This window comes from Etheostoma spectabile, chromosome 20, assembly GCF_008692095.1.
Source record: "Etheostoma spectabile isolate EspeVRDwgs_2016 chromosome 20, UIUC_Espe_1.0, whole genome shotgun sequence".
Taxonomy (NCBI): Eukaryota; Metazoa; Chordata; class Actinopteri; order Perciformes; family Percidae; genus Etheostoma; species Etheostoma spectabile.
The window spans coordinates 19,192,857-19,206,172 of NC_045752.1; the positions used below are offsets into that span (position 1 = coordinate 19,192,857).

Here is a 13,316-nt window from a genome sequence, read left to right on the forward strand (position 1 = left end):
AGGGCCAGGGATCGAACCACCAACTTTCCGATGGGCAGGCAACCGCTCTACCACTGAGCCACAGCCGCCCCTTATCTCTTTCCAGATTACATTTATGGCACTGCATTACTCACTAAAGCCCATTTTAGTTTCACCGTCAGTGACACCGCTGCTGTGAGGTTTAACATGCAGCTGACAGACAAATTGCACAGCCCTGATCCGTTTGTCTCCTCTAGAAACTTTGTTCCCATAGTAACAGGCTCATGATATCAGGGGCTGCTCTGACATGCCCCACCTGTATACATGGACGGGATATCCTCCAGTTCAACCATTAGCTCAGACAGCCATAAACCCATCAGCAGCTTGACAAATTGTTGCAGATATGTCAAAATAATAGCCTCAGGAGTAATGATAATATGTAGTGAGCAAAAGTAATCACTGGTTGAACGCTGGATACGGAATCCCAGAGGTGACAAATGTCATGCAAGAAGAATTATGGATATGTACATATCCTTTTGACATTGGATCAAAGTCAAAGGTTTAATTGATTGACATAAAATCAATCCATTTGAGAGTTTAGATTATTTTAAAAAAAATGAAAGTGTACAATAATTCCTGGAGCTTTAAAAAAGAATTCAATCATTTTGATTTGCTCCTTTTAACCCTTTGAATCTTGGGTTGTTTGTTCTTGGTTTGACTTATCTATGGATGCCATGTGTTCTGATTTTCAAGAAAGATTAGCTTACTCAGAAATTATTTGGCATGTTAGAGTAGGGCTGCACGTTATGACCTAAAATCACGATAATTTGCACATTTTACCTCGATAATAATAAATGATTGAATGAATTTGTTTGTGATTCAGCGACGGACACTGCATTGTTTTTTTTGTATAAAGTTTTAAAAAATGTCTTTTGCATGATAAATATGTAAACAGGCTATACAATCTGATTCTTAACCGCTAATTAAGTTGTTAGTCCTAACTTTGAACCAGCAAGTTGCGTTTTAAGCTCCTCTTTTTTTCTGATTGTGGAGCGCTACATGACACATGAAACTATATTGATGAGGACCGGCGAGTTAAATCGTCCGTATGAGAGTTTACCAGGCAGACACACAGCTGAAAACCTGCAGGCGGAGCCCGAAGACACGCTCGGACATACACGCCTCAAAGACATTTCATCCTAATCTGTGACACTCTTGGGGCTCTGCAGGGGCGCCGTCAGAAATTTTGGAGCCCATGCCAAAAAAAATCAAATTTGGTTAGTGATTAGTATTTAGTAGTAGTTAATCATTTTATATTAGTTTGAACCTATTTTTTGGGGCCCCTGTCAGTCATGGGCCCTTGGAATTGTCCTAACTTTTCCCCGTACGGCGCCCCTGGGTCTCTGTACTGCAAACTGCTTAACCTATAAATCCCGTCAAAACTCTATGTAAATAATTTGATTGTTGCCCTGCTTTTCTTCATGCTTGTCATTAAGTATCGTGACAGATATTCTTCTCTGGAACTGTCCCATCCCCCCCACCCCCTCTCCATTACAGTCCACCAGTCCACATTTCCCCACCCAACAGAAGAAAAAAAAAATGGTGTTGAAGTAGATGAGAGAACCAAAGCCTCCCAACCCCATGCTCTGGTTCTTTTAATGTTGTGTTGTGTTTTCTGTTCTGTTTTTGAGGCACTGGGGACATTCCTGGCACTGAGCTCTTTGGTCTCAATTGCAAGCAGCTGCCCACTCCCATTTCCAGAGAGCAGGCTATCTCCCACGGGATCTGCTGCATATTTATTTCTATGAAATCATTCCAACAGGGTAGCTTTTAAAAGATGTCATTTTACATTTTCTTTGCTGTCCAAGTGGAGACACACACATCACCAAGTGGGAAGGAAAGTCAGTGTGCTGCCCCCTGCTGATTACATTCAAAACTGTCCATTAAAGAAACTGAAGTGGTTTAACATTTCAAATGACTCCACATGTTATCATGCATCTGATACTAATTAAATCATGTTATGCTAGCAGCTCTCTAAAGCTGTACTTTGCTCAAAACGACAATGTTAACATTCAGATGTTTAGTAGGTTTTATTCACTAAGAGTGTAACGATACATTGATCTGGATCAATACATACAGTCCAACACAATCCAACAGTCCAATATTATCGATACAAAGTAAAAAATATCCTTACTGTACATATCAACATTTTTATGTGCCTTTATTTTGTAATTGCAACGTTGTATGTACTCTTTTCATTAAAAAGAGTAGTTTGTTTTTAATTTAAAGGCCTGGAAAAGCATAGTAATGAATTTGTCAAATCATATCTTAGTTGCATTTAGTGAGCTGATATAAATGTAACTGAATGTGTTAAATGGGCTTATGGTATTGTCTCATATCGGTCGCAGGACCCTAAATTCAATCGAATCCCCATCGTTCCGTGGCAGACTTTGGGGTATCAGTAAATATAGTATTATTTGTTTCCAAAAAAATCCATATAATAGTGTATAGTAATAAAACATGTTATTCACACCCCTACTGTTTCCTGTGTTCAAAATCCTACTTTAGCATGTTAGCTGACTTTCTCCTTTGGTCTAATCATAGTTCCTATGCCAACTAGAGCAGGGGTTCTCAACCTTTTTCACTTCACGGTGTCAGGGATTTGTCTGAAAAAGCATTGCTTGGACCCAAATGCAGTTTAGGCGTGATTTATTAATCTAAAACAAAGTACAAACCAACAAAAAGTGTCTTGAAAGCAGCAGGCAAAAGGTACAACAAAAGTAATCCGGACCGGAACCAAAATCACCGGGAACACGAGACAAATAGATCCAAAGACGAGACAGCGCAGAACACAACAGAACACAACAGACCTTGACAACACCGACCAGCAACAGAAACGTAACAAAACCATGACACAAAGTCCAACTATTCATACTGGCAACAGGAAAGACCCCAAATTTATTTTGGCTAATCTTCTCTATTCTACTAATCTGTTCTGAATGTATGTAATGAACCACAACAATGCCACTCCTTGTAAAGCTGGGAGCCCTTGAACTAAATGAATACAATACAAACAAACAGGTGCTGAACAATTGTATGGGTGTGCCAGAGGCAAAGGGGATTATTATATAAAAGTGGCCGGCCCATTAACACAACAAGAACTAATGATTCAATAATTCTCTTGGCAAACAAGCAAGTCAATTCAACTAGTAGGTGCACTCATAACAAGTGTGTAGAAAACCACTCAAAAAAACTTGCACTAGAGGAATTTGTTACTTGAATGTAAACATACACTGTATTTTGTCTTGCAACAGATTCTCACTCTTTTGGGTCATAGCATAAATGCGTCATATATCATATTATCTAAATGCACTTTTGCGCGACCATGTAAGGCTTGTATCATGTGGACTCGCCAACAGTTTTGTTGTCATTACTTTGAATTCCTCATGGTGGATAATGAAACTACGCTCTATAGCTTTTACATTAGAACATATATTATAAAATCATGCATACAATTATAGGGCTATTTTAATAGCTCAGTATTTTATACAAAAAGGGTATGTATAAAGGCTTTAGGCCGTCCTACACATCATTGTAGGCCCAGTTTATTATAGAAACTTTGATTTCTACAATATGTATAGTGGGGGTGGCTCCGTCTTTCTTTAAGTTAAGGGATTCTGGGTAAAATGTGAAGGGAAGCAGAAGTGGGGAACAGAAGTTCTCATCCTCAATTGAGCATCAATCTTGTGTACAAATGGGGTAAGTGAAAAGGACACTTAGTGAGAGAGATCTCCCCTTTGGACAGTCCTCAACAAAAACAAATAAAGTAGCGTGCCGCTGGCAGCTTGGAGGAAGGGGAAAAGGAACGTTGGGATGTCTAGCTCAACCTAAACTCTTTGGGTCACAACGCGGTCATTCACATTGGTCATTTTTCCGACACTGTGTGTATGTGTAGAAAGATTTACGGCCTCGTTCGTTGTAGTCATGTGCGGCGGCAACTAAAAACACAATTCCGCCTCAGCGCTCTCACTCAGTTCCTTCTGACAGCCTTCAAATTGTAGAAAAATGAAATGAAACGGCATGGCACACTGTCAGCCACAAAGTATGAATATGAAACAATAATAACAGACTTGTTGGTGTAGAATGGGCAAAAACAGACATGCAGTAATATCAATAAACCAGGGATGAGAAAACACCTCCAGGTTGTTTTATTCAGGATTACGTGTGTATGTTTCATTATGGCTTTGGTGTATTTACCTTCATCGACAGGTGATAATCTGTATCTGCAGATCCAAACCAAAAGGGAATGTATCTACCAATAAGTGTTGTTGTACTGTATATTTGTTGTATATCTTCTTCCTCTGTGCCATAAAACAGAGCTACATTGTTGTTAAAACTCATTGAGCCACACTGCTGCCAAGGCTGACATGTTTCTTTATTAGCATGAACAGGGGCGGAGCCGTGGGGGTTGGGGGGGGGGGGGGGGGGTTTGGGGGTTTGGGGGTTTGGGGCTCCAGCCCAGAACGTTTTTCTCAAAAGCCCTTGATGTTTTAGGCTGGCTTTGGTGTCTTTCCGAGGCTGTAGTTAGTTCCCTTTTAAAGCTAGAGTGAAGCTTGATAGTGGTATCATAAGACACTGAATAAAGCTCCAATGTTTGGCTAAATTTGGGGAAAAACTTGCATGCCATATTCGAAGAGGTCCATTGACCTCTGACCTCTGTAGAAAAGAAGTTAAAATTCACCTAGAGTCAAATGCATGGGCATTAGAATAGTGTATGTTATGATAACTGCATGAACTTACGTTAATGAGCATTTTGTACATGGAACTATTTACATGTCATTATTTCATATGCATGTAAGCGTGCAGTATAGTGGTACAGGCTTTGTGTTGTATCTTTGAGTTTTACTAAAACAGCCATCAAAAAAGTCGCACATCTTTCCAGAACATAGTTTGTTTGAAAAATCATTTAAAGATCATCTTGCTTCCCTAGTGTGATGCATTCATTCAGTTAATTAATTTAAAAAAAGGGGTTTTACATGAATTGTTTTTTTCCACTATGTGATGTGTGTAGCCTTGCTCAGACACTCAATCCCGAGGACAGAATAGGCAAACTGCAGCATGTATGCGACAGAATACCAAAGACTGGCTGGGTGGGGGCTTCAAGGCTCACTAGATCCCTTCATGTACCAGTCAGGCAGACTGGACCCGGTGCTTGTTAGCCCGTGGATATGATCCCTGCTACCTGCAGACTCAGGTGAGACTCCGTTTGGTTGACAGTGAGACAACTTTTAATGCTAATGTCAGAGTTTTGCATTTTGATGCAAATACTTTTATCGTCTCAGAAGGCGTTGCACGCTACAAGACGCATCATACGTACAGACAATAATACACATGTAGCAACACAATTGTCACAGTAAGTATCGTGAAAGACAAAAGCTTTGTGTAGCTTACAACATATCTTTATAGACACGTATATAAAAATAAAAATAAATATAATAAGCATATTGCTTTAGATTTTCAGTTTTTTAAGTTCATTTTGAACATGTTTAAAAAAAATCATCAATATCACAAATGTGTACATTGTACAGGCAAGAAACCCAACAAATCAACAAATTAGTAAATGAATCAAATAAGTATGTCCACCCCCTTTTTCCATTTTTTACACGTTAGTAAAATAAAAAAATAAAGTAACGCTTCAATTATTTATATGCATGAATGCATATATACATACTATATACAATACAATATCAGATGGATGATCTCTATTTATGTGTCTTGTCCTAAAGTATATTTTTGTCTTGTAGTCTTGTACTGTGCTGTATGTGTTTTTTTATGCAGCTGTTGTCAGCCCTTCTTGCTCAAGACAAATTTCCTACGGGACAAGTTTATCTTATCTTATATACATATGCAAAAACATATTCCTGAAAGGGGCACAACCCTTTCAGTCCAAAAGACTGCAGGGCACTCTAACATGATAGTGTGGATATTGAGTGGAATATGTTTTTGCACGTGCCATTTCAACATTGCCATTTCAACCAATAAGTGTAAGAGTATGCAAAAATATTCTCTCTGGTATGACAATCTGTCTCTGATTCCTCCATATTTGTTATTTAGTATTTATTCATCATTCTCATATCTCACTTATATCCATTATTTATTCATCATTCTCATTTCCTATTTCAGAACTGTTCATAATGTTCATACTGTTCATATTGTAATATAATGACTTAATACTATTTATCCCAGTACCCTTTGCACTATGTTCCACATTTAAATAATTTTATTGGTCTCTTCATTGCACTCATCCCTCTACATTGTTTCTGCTTAGAGTATATATATTAGTGTGTGTATATTGTTTGTTTGGTTGTTTGTTTTGAATGTGTAAGCACATTGTGAGCAACTATGCTCCAAAGGAAAATTCCTCGTATGTGTCTTCATACCTGGTCAATAAAGCTGATTCTGATTCTGATTCTGATTCTGAATTACTAATGACAATAATTCCCAGATCACAGCAGGGACTTTACCCTTTAATAGACAGAGAGACTCGGCCACGTAGCTGTTCTTTTCTGGGTTTTAGCACTGTGTGTGTGTTCTTGTTTGACTACAATCATGGGGTCCAGAAACGGGAAATACATTAAACATGTGGGGTCCGAACAGCTTTGTGGGGTCAAAATGCTGTACCCCACAATTTTAAAGGGCTATTTGAGGATTGAGACTTGGTTTTAGGATTTGGGTTAAAATTAGGTTAGGGTTCGGATGAGGATTAAGGTTAGGCATTTAGTTGTGATGGTTAAGGTTAGGGTAAGGGACTAGGGAATGCATTATGTCAATGACGGGGACCCACAAAGATAGTGAGATGCATTGTGTGTGTGTGTGTGTACGTGCGTGCGTGCGATGGAGCACAGTCGTCTAAGAGGAGTTATTGGTTATTGAAGCCTCTCCATGTGGCCCTCAGGAACAAACACAGTGAAAACACAGCTGTGGATGTCCAGTCCTTTGACAGGCCAGACCTCTACCGCGGAGGCCAGAGCATCCGTCTGCCTGAGGGGTCCGAACCCCACGCCACATTCCCACCTCATGCCGTTTGCTTTATTTACTCTCTGGTCACATGTTCCCGGTTCGGTCACAGCGTTACTGGCAGAAGCAGTTAGCTTCACCAAGCCTCTCCTTTCTCTTCCCGCAGATGTTACCGAGGTTTATTTGTATTTAGAGGGCCTTTTGTTTTCTTCAGTTGCATCAGTAAGCTGTTCCTCCACATGTCTTTGTGTCAGACTGTTTCTAGCAGTTGGACAGCTGAATCTTCTGGGGCCAGAGAGCTCCAGCCGGACCCCCAGAGGGGTCTTACTGCCTGATGGTGCACTTGGAGTTACACAGAAAACCTCTCTCCACCTGGGGAATGTTTTTTAATTTTTTTATTTTTTTATGTCTGCACTTTGAGTGGACACAAAGCTGTGAAACATGTTTGTTTTCCCCCCTGCTACAGAAGGGATCCATGGGGTGTTTTTTTGTGATTTGTCGTAAATTATACAGATTTTCCCCAAAATACGCGGGAACCTTCAACGACCCTTTTTGGTCCAATTTGGAAACTTCCACCTTTTGGTGAACGATACTGCTTCACTTACTAATTTACTGTAATACCACTTAGATAAGTGCGTCCTCCGTGGCTGTCTCTCCTCTTTCTATTTGTCATGCTTTTCAAAGGGAAGTCCAATAAAAAAAAAAAGTGAAGGCTTCTGCCTGTGGTGGATGCTGCAGTGATCCTCATCCCTTTACAGTAACTCAGACCTTTTCTGCTGTGGCCTGTGTGAAGCAGGGTTGCTGCTTTGTTTTCAGACCTACCTTTTATTAAATTAAAATTAAATTTATTATTAAATATATGTAAAATATTTTGCCCCTTGCATTGTCCTCCTGGGTCAAAAACGGACAATTGTGATTGGTTTAAAGCAATGCCAATAAACCAGAGCACAGGTTTCTCAAGTGTGGACTCACCAGACCATCCTCCGCGGCACTGTGGAGGAAGGTCTGGCAAAACGAGACAACTTCTGGTGTGTTGCACATATCATACAGGGGGACATTTATAATCCCCTATTTGTTTAGAATGAAACAGCTTTTTAAAGTGTATGCCCTGAATGCATGCATGTATGTATTTGCACAAGGCAAAGATTTAAGATTCAAAATCCTTTCTTTGTCCCACAACGGGGAAATTCACACTGTAAGAAAAGGATAGGGAGACAAACTACAAGGCACTTTAAAGAGAAACACACAATAAGTATTGTCACATCTCTCAAGAATTAGTCTAGCTTTAATTATCATCTTTAGATGCAACTTTTATTTTCCCTCTGGCACCGCTGCAAGACAACTCTTTTGAGACATGTCTCGCTGTTTGAGCGCCTTTTACCTATTCCTGTTTTCCGGCACACATTTATACTAGTCCACAGGCATTGGGAAAGAAGTCTTTTGCCTATTTTTAGCGATTCACCCACATTTAAAAAACCTGCGCCTACATGCTCATTTTATTGGAAAAAAGGTATGATGGAGTCACATCTAACAGAGAGCATACACACACATAGTCAAATCTCCCAGTACCCCTTCCCCTCCCCCGTAACTCTGTGGGACATCATGTCACTTCCTCCTGGGAGCTGAAAGTCATAGGATCTTCATAAGTTTTTCCACCTGCTCCTCTGCCTCTGGTGCGAAGCCCGCCGGAGCAAACTGACAGGAGTCAAAGCCTCCGTGTTGATTCAGCTTCCTCTCATCCAAAGCATTCCCTGAGGAACAGATCCTGTGTGTGGGACAGTAGGGGAGGGGGAAGGAGGGGAGGGAGCGGTGGATGTGACCTGGGGGCAAACCATATGACATGTTTAAGTTCATAAAGAACTCAGTGAAGCAATGCCGTTTGAAGTTTGCAAATTCAGAGTGGCGACACTGGGGACACCTTGGCATCTTAGGGTCAAACAGAACGCGGCATCTTGTCGGCTTCTGTGGGCTATCATGCTCAGAAAACCAGAATGTAGCAGGGCTCTCCCACTCGGTTCCCATAGGACTTTTTCAAACAGTACACATGCCACGCTGCAGAGGGAAAGGGGTTAAGAAAACATACGCGCTCACTTTGATGTCCACTGTTCCCTCACCTATGTATAGCCAAAAGAACACATAGGAAAATATTGACGCGTCCAAAAAAAGACCATTGAAGTCCTCGAGTCACAGGGTATAAAAAGCTTCCTAGTTGATGAAGAAAAGAGTAATGCCTTGCATCTGGCAACAGAGACCTGGACAATCTGGTGTGTACTCTGAAACATTTGCTTTAAAAATTGTCCATTGTGGTTGGCACAATGCATTTCTCTTTCATAATTAAAAACAAGAATGAATGCATCACATTGCTGTTTTATGTCTATTTGTTGCTAATCACATGGTTAGCAATAAAAAAGAACACACTTAAATTGTATTTAAATCAGAGACGGATAAGAACCGAGACACCCCAACTCATTCCTGCATCTTTGTCACATGTTATTGCAGTTAAGGGACTTAACTTGACAATCCCTTTGTTCTGTTTTTGTATTTAGTTTTTTTGGTCTGTTGTCCATGGATTGCCAAATCTCTAAGGGCATGAAGAATTTCAAGCCTCCACCTTGTCAATGATGGATTGATTGTGTGCACCGTACACACCATTTTTATTCCAGACACTGCTCTTCTGATTACCACTTGCACATTGTCCAAGATGTATTAAAGGAAACTTGCTATGTCATTTCTTTTGGTTCATTTACAAACAGCTGCTTCCTCCATGTCAACCATCCATGGGAGCTGCTCCTCATTCTTCAAGAGTTTTTTTTTCTTCAGTGTGAGAATCCATCAAGTTCAACCTCTTCAGCAAATGTTTGTGGCATTTTTTTTGCTTTTTAGATAACCAATAAATTAATTTGTGTATGATAATGGGAATAACTTGTGATCTTAAAAACACAGCTGTAGGAGTTCGGTCAGCTCCATCCTCAAGATCACATGAGTGTTTTTATGATCTGCTCATTGTTTTTGACAACGCAATGATTATTGAGGGCCATACACTCGACCAGTTCACATCTGTAGTTGGAGAGGTCCGCTCTGTCATGAAGCTAATCGTGTAAAATATTGGGTGTTTGGATATTTTTTTCAAATCCTTCTTTCTCTTAATGTCCTGCATGTATTCTAAGTAATTTCTCATTTAATATTTGTGTACACTTACAATTGCTAGGATAGGCTCTAGGGATGCAATGCAGGTCAGTCAGTTGGCGGGTCCACCTCTTTGGTGTAGACTTCAATATCTCAGCAACTAAGGACGTGATTGCCATGATTTTTGGTGCCGAAATCAAAGGACCCCCAACGACTAATCCTATTAACTTTGGTTAATCATAGACTTCTCATATACGGCCAACAACAGATTAACATTTTGGTTCCGAGTAAAATGTCCTGACAGCTTTTTTGGTGGACTGCCATAGGTTGGTTGAGTTATCCATATTCCCCAAACGATGACTTGTAGCAATTTCGGTGATCCTCCGACTTTTCTGAACAACATCATATTGACAGATGTTTCTAACGTTTTGCTCATCCCATTTACAAAAGAAAGTTGGAAACACTATTCAGTAGTCCAGTACAACACCACCACTAACTACCACATCAGTAGTAAACATATTGTTCACCTCTCTGACAGTGTCAACAAAAAGCAAACATTATAATTGTCCTAAATGCAGAATTTGTGGCAGATCTGTTGTATCGTGTTGCATTAAATTCTATGAGAGTAGATCTCCGCTGCTCAGCCCGAGTCCTGAGCCCGCTGATGGCCCTGAGAGAACCACATCGTTGGGGCCCTGAGGACATTAACATTAGTCTGGAAACAATTACTGTAGGACTGTACAATGTATTTATTTTCTTTGTGGTATGAACAATGTACAGAATGTTAAGTTCTGTTTATGACCAAATGGAAGATTAGCTCTTATCATGGCATATAGTCTGTACACACATTCTTTCCAGTTTAATGGGATAAAAACATATTATTTTCGAGAAAGTAGTATCACTGATCAGTTGTGTGATAAAATGATTACTACAGGGCCCAGAGGTGGCAATGTTGGTCCACGGATCTGTCTGTCTGTCTGTCTGTCTGTCTGTCTGTCTGTCTGTCTGTCTGTCATACAGATTGAATTAATGACTGACAGACAGGGTAGTGGCAGGGAGATGTAGGGGTTAGCACTGTCGCCTCAAAGCAAGAGTGTTTTGTGTTTGATGACTTGGACCATTTGTGATGGTTGTGGTATTTTGTTCTGTATGTTGTCCTTGTGATTGGTTTTGGTTTATGTCTTAGTCCTTGGTCGCTCTCTTGTCTTGTCTAGTTGTAGTTTCTGTCTTGTGGTCTCTTGTGAGTGTCTTGTTAGGGTTAGTTGTCTGTTTTATTCCTGGTTTTCTTTGCTGTCTTGTCTTTAGTTTTACTTCAGAGGTCTTCCCGATCTTGTGATTACCTGATGTCTTTCACCTGTTCCACAGCCCTTGTGTCACCTGCCTCTTGTTGTCTCATTACCCTCTGCATTTAGTCCTTGTGTTCCCCTTGTCCTTTGTCGGATCATTGTAGTGTTACTGTGTATGTGTTGTCCCCTGTTAGTACCGTTGTTTGTCAGTCTTCCCGGTTCGTGCTAGTGTTCCTTATTACCCGTTTTTGCCTGCTTGTTTTCCTGGACTCCTTTGGTTTTTGTGCATTTTTGAGTTTTTTCATTAAATCACTATCCTCAGTTTCCACCTCTGCATTTTGGGTCCACCATTCACAAACCTTCCATAACACTATTCTGCTTGAAATTTGCATTTTCTCATGCAGGTTAGGTCAATTAGGCGCATTGGGCACTATAAATGGCCCTAAGGTGTGATTGCTCCGATGCTGCCGGAAATTCCGCCGGATGTCACTCTTTTTCAGATGTCCATTACCTTAAGCTTACTTAGTGTGGTCATTTTAAACTCCAATCAATTCATGAGGACTATGAACTGCTCCTCAGATCTCTGCAGGGCAAATCCAAACAGATAGCTAGAGTATCTGTCCAATCTGAGTTTTGTATTGCACTTTCCTTCTAGAGGCTAATTTGCAGCAGCACTGTGGCTTAGCACCTCCCAGGACGATTGTGATTGGTTTAAAGAATTGCCAATAAACCAGAGCACATTTTTTCTCCCATTCTGGAATGCTGTGAGGGCAAGCCAGAGTGAAGGAAGGTCTGGCAATGCAAGACTACAGACAGCTGTTAACAAACTGTTATCACATGACTCACATGAGATCAACAACACCATGTCAATAACTGAGAAAACTCAATCCGCTGAGGAAGGCCATGACAGAAACAATGAGGAAGTGGACCTCGTGATGATTTGTGGTCAAGGAAAGTGTAACACTTTGCAGTTCAGCCTGCTTCAACCACTTCCAGAAGAACTGATTAGTTGACACCAAACCTTCACTACAGTAAGCGGCTGTATGTTAAACATTAGTAATGCTGTTATAATATGGACATTATTGTCATTGATACAGTATCAGTGCATATAGTATCAGAATGCCTATGCTTTCAACGTGCTACTGAAAACCTCATCATTTCTTTTCTGGAGTCTCAGATTTCCTAAATAAATCAGTTAAAGCCTTTAGAGGCCCCGGTGGCCGGAAGCCAAAAGAAACAACACCGAGGCAAACTTTCACCACTGGTACTGAGGCTGGGGCTGTTGTGGTTGGTTTCACAGTTGGGGCTCTACCAGCAGCAATAATGTGGTAATAACATCTGGAAAACATCGGAGTTAAAGCGGAGCTTGTAACAGACAAATGATTCTGGGACCAGCCCGCTGCTCTGCTTCAGCTCTGCAGCTTCCCATCACACCAGTAGCTCTATCGGAGCTGCCCACGGAGAAAAATAAAAACTGTTATACGCTTATACAAACTATAACGAGGATATGAACACATTTATGGCAAACGCAAAGGAAACAGAATAAAAATCATGCAATGCAACTCCTTAAAGGGGCAGTCCAACTACATCAGTAAGATGACAATATTAATACTGTATGTCCATTTTACAAACATCTAATGTATGTGTACATACACACACACAAACATATATATATATATATATATATATATATATATATATAATATATTGTGAGAAGGGTATGCGAGGAAGTTGGGGGGCTGTTTAAATTCCAAAAGCCAAGGGAACTTTATCAGGATGCATAGTATCCTGATCCATGAAATAACTGGCCTTTAATAATAAAAATCTGCCTTCTTCTATGGGAATTTAACATAGGGGTGTTTATACTTATGCCCCCTGTATTTTAAGGAATGAATGAATACAGTATTCATTCACAAAGAAAATTGGTGT

General features: G+C 40.3%; 2 long non-coding RNA genes across 2 annotated transcripts in view; one reads left to right on the plus strand and one right to left on the minus strand.

The window, feature by feature from the left end:
- The window catches only part of LOC116670620 (uncharacterized), a 10,206-nt gene extending 8,864 nt beyond the window's left edge, over nt 1–1,342 (plus strand). The window contains exon 3 of the long non-coding RNA XR_004327074.1: nt 1,261–1,342. This is a non-coding gene — a long non-coding RNA (uncharacterized LOC116670620). The remainder of the gene's footprint in view (nt 1–1,260) is intronic.
- LOC116670621 (uncharacterized) overlaps nt 1,284–13,316 on the minus strand; it is a 13,026-nt gene continuing 993 nt past the window's right edge. Inside the window, exons 2-3 of the long non-coding RNA XR_004327075.1 lie at nt 8,632–8,637; nt 1,284–1,353 (exon numbers count right to left, since the gene is read on the minus strand). This is a non-coding gene — a long non-coding RNA (uncharacterized LOC116670621). The remainder of the gene's footprint in view (nt 1,354–8,631; nt 8,638–13,316) is intronic.